This window comes from Pituophis catenifer, unplaced genomic scaffold (genome assembly GCF_029215685.1).
Source record: "Pituophis catenifer annectens isolate HBS135680 unplaced genomic scaffold, rPitCat1.0.hap2 SCAF_6, whole genome shotgun sequence".
Taxonomy (NCBI): Eukaryota; Metazoa; Chordata; class Lepidosauria; order Squamata; family Colubridae; genus Pituophis; species Pituophis catenifer.
The window spans coordinates 86,619,493-86,632,033 of record NW_027256886.1 but is presented as its reverse complement, the minus strand read 5'-3'; the positions used below and the strand labels follow the sequence as shown (position 1 = coordinate 86,632,033).

At 43.9% G+C, this 12,541-nt stretch overlaps 1 long non-coding RNA gene across 1 annotated transcript; it reads right to left on the bottom strand.

Annotated features, from left to right (window-relative positions):
* Nucleotides 1-273: 273 nt before the first annotated feature.
* LOC139318520 (uncharacterized) lies at nucleotides 274-10,712 on the bottom strand. The gene is made up of 3 exons (XR_011600516.1): nucleotides 10,493-10,712; nucleotides 3,268-3,504; nucleotides 274-1,159 (listed from the first exon to the last, which is right to left on the bottom strand). It is a non-coding gene; the product is annotated as an uncharacterized lncRNA (long non-coding RNA).
* Between the last annotated feature and the right edge of the window lie 1,829 nt (nucleotides 10,713-12,541).

Genomic DNA, 12,541 nt, shown 5'->3' with positions numbered 1-12,541 from the left:
GAAGACAGCTACCTCTTGTGTTTGTGTGAGTTGGGGAGGCCGGGAGGCAAGAGGGATGTAAGAAAAAAAATTAACATAGTAGTCATACCAGTAAAATTGAAGTCCCATCCCTTTTTTACATGTGTCTGACAGCCATATTAAGACCACAGTTAGAATACTGCATCCAGTTTTGGTCATCACATTACAAAAAAAGATGTTGAGACTTTGGAAAAACTGCAATGAAGAGCAACTAAGATGATTAAAGGCCTGGAGACATTTATTTATTTAGCATATGGTTGGTCACACACAGTATTAAAACACTTCATTTTTACAGGTTAAAAACAATTAAAACAATAAAAAAAGCAGTAAGAAAACCTAAAAGGAAAACAGAAATAACATTTCAAAGTTTAATGTCGAGTTTGGAGATCCAGTCAGTAGCTGCCGTTGTTATGCAGAGGAAGTCCCTAGAATCTCCTGGATACCTTCTGTTAGGGCATTCCCTCACTATATGCTAGATAGTCTGTCGAGGGGCCCCGCAATCACATTGTGCTGAAGGTGTCTTTCCCCATTTATACAGGGAGTCAGCACACACCCCATGAGTTGTTCTAATTCTATTATATGTCACCCATATGTGTGGAGACAAAAAAACATATGAAGGAATTGGGTATGGCCAGTCTAGAGAAAAAAAGGAGTGGGGGGGGAACATGAGGGCAGTATTCCAGTATTTGAGGGGCTGCCACAAAGAGGGATCAACCTCTTTTCCAAAGCACCAGAAGGCAAGACAAGAAACAATGGATGGAAATCCATCAAGAAGAGAAGCAACCTGGAACTAAGGAGAAATTTCCTAGCAGAACAATTAATCAGTGGAATGGCTTCCCTTCAAAAGTTGTGGGTGCTCCATCACTGGAGATATTTAAGAAGAGATTGGATAACCACTTGTCAGAAATGGTATAGGGTCTCCTGTTCGAGCAGAGGGTTGGATTAGAAGACCTCCCAGATCCCTTCCAACTTGGTTATTCTGTTAAAAGATGATAGCATGTTTGTGTCCTGATGGCTGCCATGTTGACTTTTCAATCCCAAATTTGCTTCTGTTCCTGGAATAAATCTGACTTAGTTTCTTCTGATGTTCTTAGAAGGACTTGAAATAATGATCAAGCTTGGCTAAAAGCAAAATCCATTCCTATCAAGAAAAACAAATATATATATATCAATTATTCAGCACCAGATTACACAGGATCCTAAAAGTTGTGGCTTTTTTTTTTCAACCCCTCTGCCAGTTTTCACAGCATTTATCCTGTGCACTTCATTTCCTAATTGTTTTCCTGGTGTTTGTTTATTAGTTTTGGAATTAAATTCTGCCATGGCGACAGCTCAGCTCAGTTGAGCTGGCTGTCTATGGGGGCTCGTGGAAATTTTGGCAGAAACATGTTAACATCTGTTCCTTTTATTTAGCTGTTTAAAAAAAAAACACAAGAGGGGTAGCAGGAGAGAGAGAGAGAGAGAGAGAGAGAGAAAGAGAGAGGGGGGGAAAGAGAGAGAGAGAGACCAAATGCAGTTGAGAACAATTTGGAGAACTGGCTGATCTTTATTATTTGCTCTGAGTTTTAAATATTTTCCTGACTGAACCCGTTTCTAGATGAGTTTCAATCTCTTTTTGGTTTTCCCAAATGTTTACTTTGGGAATCAATTCTGCAAGACAACACAAAAGAAAGAGAAGTGATATTCAAATTGGTAGAAGAAATATCCATCTCGTTCAGTTCCAAGCCATCTAAGAAAGGCATTGGAGATAAAATGGAGGCTGATTGGAAAGATGGTTTATTGATGAAACAGAAGCAGAAGCAGATGGGTGGTTCTGGGCCACTGACCACATGGAGTTGAGAGTAAGGGGTTTTTATACCTTCTCTTGGGCTTTGCACTTGAGCTTCCTGTTCCTGTGCAAGAACATGTATTCTATTGGCTGTTGTAGGGGTTATGTAGGGGTTGTAGCTGGCTCTATAGGTTGTCTAAGTTTAGTTGAAGTTTCTGAAGGTGATGCAATGTCCTTAGGAGATTGTGCAATCTAATGAGCTATAAGTTGGTTAATTAATCCTATTATGTCCTGAAGGATCATGTCTTAATCACTTCACCCTGGGGCTGAAAGTCTTTTGTTTTGAAGATAGGATGGCCCAGTCTTTCTTTGTTGTTGTTAGTTGCCAAGTTGTGTCCGACCCATTGCAACCCCATGGACAACGTTCCTCCAGGCCTTTCTGTCCTCTACCATCCTCTGGAGTCCATTTAAGGTCATGCTGACTGCTTCAGTGACTCCATCCAGCCACCTCATTCTCTGCCACCCCCTTCTTCTTTTGCCCTCAATCATTCCCAGTATTAGGCTCTTCTCCAGTCTTTCTTAATGGACACAAAATATTTGCTGGGGGTAGGGAGCTGGAGCTTTGAGTTTCTGTCTCCCTTAAAAAAAATTATTTCTCTTTTAGGGGAAATATTTTATCCTGCCTTCTTTTAAATATTCCTCAAAACATTTCATTCTTCTAGGAAGGGGGGGAGTGGCTTCTCATATAATACTTTCCTATATTACCAGTCAAAACCATGGAGATCATCTGTATTAGTGTTTCACTTGCTACTATGTCATCCTGTTCACTGAGGTCAAAGCAAAGGGCCTTACCTGCTCTTTATTTCTCCTTTTCTCGTTATTCATCCAAGATCCCTTCTAGCGGACTTGCACTTAAAGCTCTGCTAATCAGGGAATCAGGGGTTTGAAGGTGTGGTTGTATATTGCTAAGCAACTGGGGGCGATAGGTAGGGCTGGACAACTGGAGAACGAGTCCTGAGGTTGCCTAGCAACTGCCGTGTATTTTCTACCCTCGGATGTACAGTGATCCATCAAAGGAGTCCAAATGCAGGTGGAAAACAGAGCAAGGGACAAATGTTACAGTGCAAGCTCTACCACTTTTGCACATGGCCACAACACACACACACACACACACAGGTGAATACGGGACAGGACTTGTGGTTCAATGGCAGGATGCTGCTTTTGTCATTTGTGGCTCCCGGTGTTTTTTTCTCCTGTGGGAAATGGGTCCAAATGGCTTTTTGAGTGTTTAAGTTTGCAGACCCCTGCCCTGTGCTATTGTTAGCAGAATTTAACATCTCTCAAAACCCTCCCTTCCTATATTGATAGGTATAGAAAATGAGGGTTCTGATTTCTTCCTTTTTTTGCATGTGGGTCTTGAGTCACTTTGAGCGTCCTGATTACTTCATATAAAATCTGAGTGATATAAATGAAATAGTTACCGCGTAAATGATCTGACGTGATGAAAAATGCAAGACAAAAACCTCTTCTCAGTTCTACAAATACACCTTTTAAAACACAGTATATAGGCTTTGAAATTCCACCATCTGCAAGATGTTTTATGTCCCCAGTATGTAATTCCACCTTGCTGGAATTATGTCTTTTCCATGCGGCAGTCAAGGATCAAATAAGGAGGGGGACGTAGGTCTTCAGCTACCACAAATTCCTGAAGTCACATCCTGAATCAAAATGAAACAAAACCCAGTTACTAACTCTTGTCAGAGGAAACCTTAATCACACATCCAATTCTATATTAGGATTGGATTAGAGTTGCTCAGGAGTCAATTCTTCCTTTAGCCTGGACAGATTTGACACATTCTGACATTTTCTATGCCAGTGCGGTTCCTATATTTTCCGTGATTTGATGAATGACAACTCAAGCTACAATGGCACCATGTAGCAGTCCAACTAACATTTCTTTTTCTTCTTAAGTGTGTCATACGTCCAAGCCAGTTCACGCTTTGTGATGTCATGATGAAGTTAGTGGTTTTGGTCTGCTCCCTCAGTACTTCTAGTTTTTGAAATCATCCTTCTCCCATCCCCTTTCTCCTTCTCTTCCCTCTCCTTCTCCTTCCCCTTAATTTCTCTAATCCCCTTCATCTCCCTCTCCTCCTCCCTCCTCTTCCACTTACTTTTGTGCCCTCCCTCTCCCCTCCTCCCCCTCTCCCTTACTTTCTCCATTCCCCCTTCCTCTCCTTCCCTTTACTTTTGCCCCCTCCCTCTCCCCATCCTCCCCCATCTATCCTCTCCGCCTCTTCCCCCTCCTCCCTCTCCTTCCCCTTATTTTCTCCCCTCCTCCCCCTCCCCTCCTCCCTCTCCTTCCCCTTACTTTTGCCCTCTCCTTCTCCTCATCCTCCCTCTCTGCCTCCTTCTCCTCTCTCTTCTTCCCTTCCCTTTCCTTTCTCCCTTCCCCTTCCCCCTCCCTCTCCCCCTCCTCCATTTCCCTCTCCTCTCTCTCTCCCTTTCCCCTTCCTCCTCCTCCTCCTCCTCCAAGAAAGAAACAGAGATGACAGTATTGTCATTAAGACTCCTTGGGCACCTTAGATACAGCTTCATCCCCTGTTCCATCCTTGCCAGATCATCTAGCCAGATAAGTGGTCATGAAACCTTGGAGCTGTTCTCCAGCTCCATTGAAACATCAGTGCTGGAGAAGAACATTTGGTGTATACTGTTCTCACACTGAGGATGGCACTAATGCCTGTCAAATATTATGCTGCCGAAAGTAGACTTTGGCCACCTCTAGGTCCACTTTGCTTACTTGGTTAGAGTTGCATGCCCATCCAAGGCCATTCTCAAAGGCCTTTTGTTGCTGCTGGTGAAATCATTTTATTGACCCACACCACTTTATTTACAGATCTCTGATGACATCGTTGCCCTCAGACAGTGTAATGTCACATTGGTGGCCTTCATGGCCTGCTTAGAAGCAGTGTAGAATTACAATGAGGAACAAAACTTCCTTTGATTAATTGTTTTCCATATTTCTCTATGTAGCTGCATGAAGTTCTAAATGATGGTCTCTTCCTCTTCCCTTCCCTTCCCTTCCCTTTCCTTCCTTTCCCTCCCCTCCCCTCCCTCCCTCCCTCCCTTCCTTCTTCCTTCCCTCCCTCCCTCCCTCCATCTCCTCATCCTTCCTTCCCTCTCCCTCCCTCTCTCCCTCCCCCTCCTTATCCCTCTGTCCTTTCTTCCCTCCCTCCATCTCCTCATCCTTCCTTCCTTCTTCCCTCCCTCCCTCCTTCCCTCCTCCTCCTTCTCCTCCTCACCCCTCCCTTTTTCCTCCCTCCCTCCCTTCCTTCTCTCCCTCCCTCCACCTCCTCATCCCTTTCTTTCCTTCTTTCTTTCTTTCCTTCCTTCCTCCTTCCCTCCTTCCCCCTTCCTTCCCTCCCTCTGCCTCCTCATCCCTCCTTCCTTTCCTCCCTCCTTTCCTCCCTCTCTCCTTCCTTCCTCCCCTTCCTTCCTTCCCTCCCTCCCTCCCTTCCTGAAGGGAAAATCTCCAGCAATTCCTTGCTCCTTTCATTTTATTATATTTATACCAGTGGCAGAGGCACCTGCTCCTGACATCTGAGACCGTTTGGATGACATAACCAAGAACCAAAATAGTAACAACCCTCTGGGCCTTCATTATCAACCATGTGAAGCTGCTGTGGGGCTGCCAAATCAAACAATAATTCCACCCACCGAGAAATAAATATTCCCAAGACAGCAAGCGATCGCTGGTGAGAATAGAAAGAGGCTGGCAGAAGAAACTCCTGTTGTTTCTAAGGAAGACATGATATCTAAACATCTCTACGCATTACTTTCTCTAGCCACCATTATCTGGGGACAATGCACACAGATAAGAAGAATATTAGGTTCCCTGTTTCAGTATTTGCCTGCTTATATTACATATGAAAGTTTGCTGAGATACAATGCAGCATCAAAAGCCCCAGAGCAAGAGCCCCTGTTCAGTTTTATGGGATACAATGTTTTGGCTCTAATTGAAAGGACCTAACATGCCTTCGTTGACTCAAAAGCTAAGCAATGTCAGATCTGATTGGTACTTAGATAAGAGGCCATCATCAGAAAATCCCAAAGGAACAGACTAAACAGGGAGTTTTAAAAAATCCAAAAGAAGGACATTACAGAAGAGTTAGAATAACAGAATAACAGAGTTGGAAGGGACCTTGGAGGTCTTCTAGTCCAACCCCCTGCTCTGGTGGGAAACCCTATTCTATTTGACCCGAGGTGGCACAGTGGTTAGAGTGCAGTATTTCAGCTACTTCAGCTGACTGCTAGTTCAGCAGATCAGCAGATCAAATCTCACCAGCTCAAGGTTGACTCAGCCTTCCCTCCTTCCGAGGTGGGTAAAATGAGGACCGAGATTGTTGGGGGCAATATGCTAATGCAATATGTTAATATGCAATATGCTATATGCTAACTTTGTAAACCGCTTAGAGAGGGCTGTAAAGCACTTCGAAGCGGTATAGAAGTCCAACTAATAATAAATAAATAAATATTTCAGACAAATGGTTGTCCAATTTTTTTTTTAAAAAAAAAACTTCCAACCACGAAGTTTAATGAAAAGGAGTAGGGGAGACATGATAGGAGTCTTCCAATATCTCAGGGGCTGCCACAAAGAAGAGAGAGTCAAGCACCTGAGGGTAAGACAAGAAGCAACGGGTGGAAACGAATCAAGGAGAGAAGCAACTTAGAACTAAGGAGAAATTTCCTGACAGTTAGAACAATTAATCAGTGGAACAACTTGCCTCCAGAAGTTGTGAATGCTCCATCTTTTAAAAAGATGTTGGATAACCATTGGTCTGAAGTGGTGTAGGGTTTCCTGCCTAAGCAGGGGGTTGGAATAGAAGACATCCAAGGTCCCTTCCAACTCTGATATTCTATTCTATATTGATGGACAAAATGACAAAACAAGCAAAAGAACTGCATCAAATTGGAGGGAAGAATCTCCCGGCAAAGAGCATAATCCCTCTTATTCCAAATGCCTTGTTTGTTATTGCCACTCTGATTTCTATTAATCTGTTGTTGTAGGATAGTTCAGCAAACAGTTTAAATCGTGGATTGCCTACACATTGTGCCCAGTGCATTGGTGACGAGTGGTAACCTCTCAACGTTGCCATGGCAACATTTCTTCTTCCTGTTTATATTGTGCGGGCGAACGAAAAAGGGAGAGCCATATGCTGCCAATTGCACCTTGTCTCTCTGCCTCTAGCGAGGATGAGAATAATTCATTTACCAACGAAAGCTACTACCGCTGTTACTATTGCTATTACAATCCTTTTAGGCTCTTTCTGTTTGAGGCTAGAATTTATCCGGCGTTTGTAAGTTACTAAAAGACATTTCCTCACCAGTGATATATGATAACATCTTCCCAGCGTGACTCAGCCATCACTGAAATAATGGACAGTCTGTCTTCACTGCTGTTATTTTGACATAATGATGACCAGTGATGGGTTTCAAAAATTTTCCACAACCAGTTCAGTGGGCGTGACTAGGTGGGGGCATGTGACTGAGTGGGCGTGGCCTACTTGACATCACTCACACCCATGCCCACTCGGTCACATGACCTCCCCCACCTAGCCACGCCCACTGAACCGGTAGTGAAAATTTTTGGAATTTCCACCTATCTACCCCTGACCTCCCTTCGCCAGTCGCCCCCATTTCCCCTCCTTTAGTAGACCTGGCCCTAGCCCCACTTCCTCCTCCACCACTGCCTCTTTGTTTGGGTTGCTTACCTACCTCCGGAAGGCAAGCTGACTGGAGGTTTTGGTAGCCCCCAGCCACAGGCCACCAAAAAGTACCAGAGGTCATGGAAAAAGCTGCTGCCATCACCGCCATGTTCTTTGCGCCTGCTTATCCCATAGGACTTGCAAGGCAATGGGATGCGTGTGTGTGAAGAACATGGTGGGCGGGGTGAGCGAGTGGCGACTGGGGGACCGGTTCGAGGGCGTGGCCAGCTGGCCATTGCTACCGGTTCGGTGACCTTGGCCAAATTTCCGTACAGCAAAGTACACATTTTGGACAGAGGGACCTCTAGGTTGAACGAGTGGTCAAAAAGGCCATCTATCCAAAATTGAACAGCCTTCTCTCAACAGAAGGGAAGGGATACGACATCACCTATCTCTAGTTTACAACACAGTCCTTTCAGCAGTTCCAAGAAGGTTCCATACCCATTTGCACCAATCAGGTCACCCTGAGAATGCAGATAAACCTCCAAGTGGCCTCAATGACTGTCTAAAAGAATGCACATGACCAAATTTTTTGGAGTATAAGACACACTTTTTTCCACCCTAAAAGTGGGTGAAAATTTCGATGAGTCTTATACAGTGAATGTTGTGGTGGGGGTAGGGAGGTTGGTGTGGCACCAATCAGCTGTTCGAGAATGGGCCGCAGTGGTGGTGAACAGGCCACAGTGGCGGCAAATGGGACACAGCGAACGGGCCACAGCGGCGGCCAGTGGACTACACTGAACGGGCAGTGGTGAACGGGCTCCATCAAATGGAGCATGGCAGCAGTGAATGGGCAGCGACAAATGGGCCACAGTGGCAGCAAACAGGAGGCGGCGAACAGGTGGCGAATGGGCGGTGGCAGTGAACAGGCCATGGCAAATGGGCCGTGGCAAATGGGCTGCAGCAAATGGACTGCAGCAAATGGGTCAGATGAATACCGGATGGATGCTGGGAGGCAGAGGCAGGTTTTTTTTTCTTGTTTTCCTTCCCAAAAAAGCTAGGTGCGTCTTATAGTCCAAAGCGTTTTATACTCTGAAAAATACGGTAAATTCTTCCATTCCCCACCATCCAGTCAGAGCCGAAGAAGCTTCTTGAATGAGAAGCTAAATGTCTTCAAAGAAAAACAAGCAAGTCCAGTTGCCTCTTGAAAAAGCCCCTTTGGGACCTTCATCCTTCAGAATCTACCATGTAACAAATAGGTTCTTCAAACCCAACTTGGACAGGACACAATTTCAAGCAGAGAACATCTTCAATTAAAGAATCTCTGCTAACAGGGAAACAATAAGCTGCTTTATAAGACATTTAAGAACACAGAAGACGGGGTATTAGATTCTTACAGAACAAGCTGATCCTTTAATACTTTATTGATTGCTCCCCAAATTATGAATCCAGTGTTTTAAACTGAGACCATAATTATCTTCTATAAAGATCAAAGGAATAACCATTGTGAATTCACTCATGAATAGATTTCTATCACACCTTTATTTTGTACAACTCGAGGAAGATCACATAATGCCCTCAGCTCCTATTTTCAACACAACATGTGGATTGGGCTGACGGAAACAGTGACTGATCCAAAGTCACCCAACTGTCCTCTTTTGCAGATCCAATTAAATCTTAAAAAGAGACTTGTATGAAGCTTTGAAGAAATCCTGAGTTGCATTAATAGAGGGATACAATCAAGATCATGTGAGGTACTAATACCACTCTATAAAGCCTTAGTAAGACCACACCTAGAGTACTGCATCCAGTTTTGGTCACCACACTATAAAAAAGATGTTGAGACTCTAGAAAGAATGCAGAGAAGAGCAACCAGGATGATTAGGGGGCTGGAGGCTAAAACATATGATAAACAGTTGCAGGAACTGGGCATGGCTAGTCTAATGAAGAAAAGGACTATGATAGCAGTCTTCCTATATTTGAGGGGCTGCCCCAGAGAGGAATGAGTCAAACTATTTTCCAAAGCACCTGAAGGCCAGACAAGGAACAATGGATGGAAACCAATCAAGGAAAGATTCAACCTAGAAATAAGGAGAAATTTTCTGGCAGTGAGAGCAATCAACCAATGGAAAAGAAATTGCCTTCAGAAGTTTTGGGTGTTCCATCACTGGAAGCTTTCAAGAAGAGACTGGGTTGCCATCTATCAAAAATGGTGTAGGGTCTCCTGCTTGGGTGTGGGGTTGGACTAGATGACCTACAAGGTCCATTCCAACTCTGTTAATCTGTTAAAAAAAATCTGTGTGATGGGAGATGGTGACTATTCTCCTGCTTATCACCTTCTCAGAAGCATCTGGCCACTGTAGAAACAGCTGGTGTGAAGTCATAATTTGTTGATCTAATCCTGCATCCTGCAGGGCCCCATTTAAAATGTTGTGATGCTCTCAGCCACTCCTAAATAAATGTTTCAGGATGCTTGTTTAAAGTTAGCAAGAAGCTCTGTTTGTTCTATCTGAATTCAACATGTTAATTTAGCCTCTGTGATAAATAGCAGACTTTGAAACAGACCTTTCTTCCTGTCTTCCTTCCTTCCTCCCTCCCTCCCTCCCTCCCATCCTTTTCTCCTTCCTTTTCTCCTTCCTCTACTCCTTCCTTCCTTTTCTCCTTCCTTTTTCCTTTCCCCCCTCCTTCCTTCCTTCCTTCCTTCCTTCCTTCCTTCCTTCCTTCCTTCCTTCCTTCCCTCCCTCCCTCCCTCCCTCCCTCCCTTCCTCCCTCCCTCCCTCCCTTCCTTCTATCCACCCACCCACCCAGAATTATAATCTACAAATAGGGCAGGCTTTCTTAAGGCCTGATTTTTCACACAGAATTCAGGTTCAGCATTAAGTTTGACTTTTAGTTCATAGATACCTCAGTACCCTTAAGGAAGTTGCAAATCTAAAAGTGCAAAATGGAAATTTCAGAACAAATGATACAAAAGAGGAATGATGCAGAAGAAGAAATATATCACCTTTTCTCAAAAACTATCATTGGAAGCAGGATCTATCTTCTCGAGGTTGGACTAGATGACCTCCAAGGTCTCTTCCAGCTCTGTAATTCTGTTTTATGTGGGTTGGTTTGATGCTGATCATTAATTCTTTTACCCTCTGGACACACAGCCTTATAGAACTGTCAACCATCACTCGTGTTTCCCATTTCTGCCCTCTCTTGATAGCCGGTGTGTTGTCTAAAGTTGGAAATAAGAGGGAGCTGAAACAGCCTTTTTCCCAGGAGACACAATCAGATTCCACTGCTCAGTAGCACTCACTTATCTTTTGGATTTCTGCCTTGGGACTTGATTTTGTCAGGCAACTCTTGGAAGCTCAAGCAAATCCAAACAACAACTAAAAATAATGCACCACCAGGGACCCATTAGAATCTAAGTGCCACATTTCATTCTCTCCCAGGAATCATCCAGGATTGAAATGATTGGTGCTACATGGTCACAGGTGGCCAGCAGTTTCATGTTTGAGATAAACACCTCCCAGGTTCCAGTGAAAATCTTATGGTGTAGTGTCTAAAACTCCTCCTGCATCAAATACCCAGTACTCTCCAACATCTTCATCAATGACTTGGAGGGGATAGATGGAGGAATCATCAAATTTGCAGATGACACCAAGCTGGCAGGCATAGCCAACACTCCAGGACAGGGGTCTTCAACCTTGGCAACTTTAAGACCTGAGGACTTCAACTCCCAGAATTCCTCAGCCAGCAAAGCTGGCTGAGGAATTCTGGGAATTGAAGTCCACAAGTCTTAAAGTTGCCAAGGTTGGAGACCCCTGCTCCAGGAGATAGGCTTAAGATACAGAAGGATCTTGACAGACTTCAACATCGGGCGCTATCTAACAAAATGAAATTCAATGGTGAAAAAAGTAAAGTTCTACATTTAAGCAAGAAAAACAAAATGCACAGGCACGGTATATGTGGTACCTTGCTCGATAGTAGTAACTGTGAGAGGGATCTTGGAGTCCCAGTGGACAACCATTTAAATATGAGCCAGTGCTGCAGCTGCCAAAAAAGCCAACACAGTTCTAGGCTGCATAAACAGAGGGATAGAATCAAGATTACGTGAAGTGTAAATACCACTTTATAATGCCTTGGTAAGGCCACACTTGGAATACTGCATCCAGTTTTGGTTGCCACAATGTAAAAAAGATGTGGAGACTCTAGAAAGAGTGCAGAGAAGAGCAACAAAGATGATTAGGGGACTGGAGGCTAAAACATATGAAGAACTCTAGACTGCTTACAACAATACAAAAAAAAAACAAAACCCCACACAATATAAAACAGAACATAGAGTAATAGGATTGGAAGGGACCTTGGAGGTCTTCTAGTCCAACCCATTGCTCGAGCAGGAGAGCTTGTCCTGTCTCTTCTTGAGAATCTCCATTGATGGAGCACCAACAATTTCCAATAGATGATAAGAACATTAAAACCACGATGGTGCAGTGGTTAGAATGCAGAGTATTGCACGCGAAGTTCAATCTTGATGGAGCTCAAAGCTGACTCAGCCTTCCATCCTTCTGAGGTGGGTAAAATAAGGACCCACATTGTTGGGGGCAACAGGCTGACATTTGTAAAGTACTTTACAGAGTGCTGCAAAGCACTATAGAGCGGTATATAAGTCTAAGTGCTATTGCTAAAAACATCCAGCATTGAGAATTAAAACCTTAAAAATTACCAAAGAACTAGATAAAAAGGGACCAACACCTAAGTATGCTGGAGGTGGAACATTCTCATACTCGATTAAGCACCTCCTAAGTGGGAGACAACTTCTGGAGGTAAGCCATTCGACTGATTAATTGTTTTGCCAAGAAATTTCTCCTTAGTTCTAGATTGGATCTCTCTTTAATGAGCTTCCATCCATTGCTTCTTGTCCTGACCTCAGGTACTTTGGAGAATAGGTGAACCCTTGCTTCTCTGTGAGAGCCCCTCAAATAGCTTAGACTTATATACCGCTTCACAGTGATTTATAGCCAGTGGTGGGTTTCAGAAATGCTTACCACTGGTTCACCCCCTG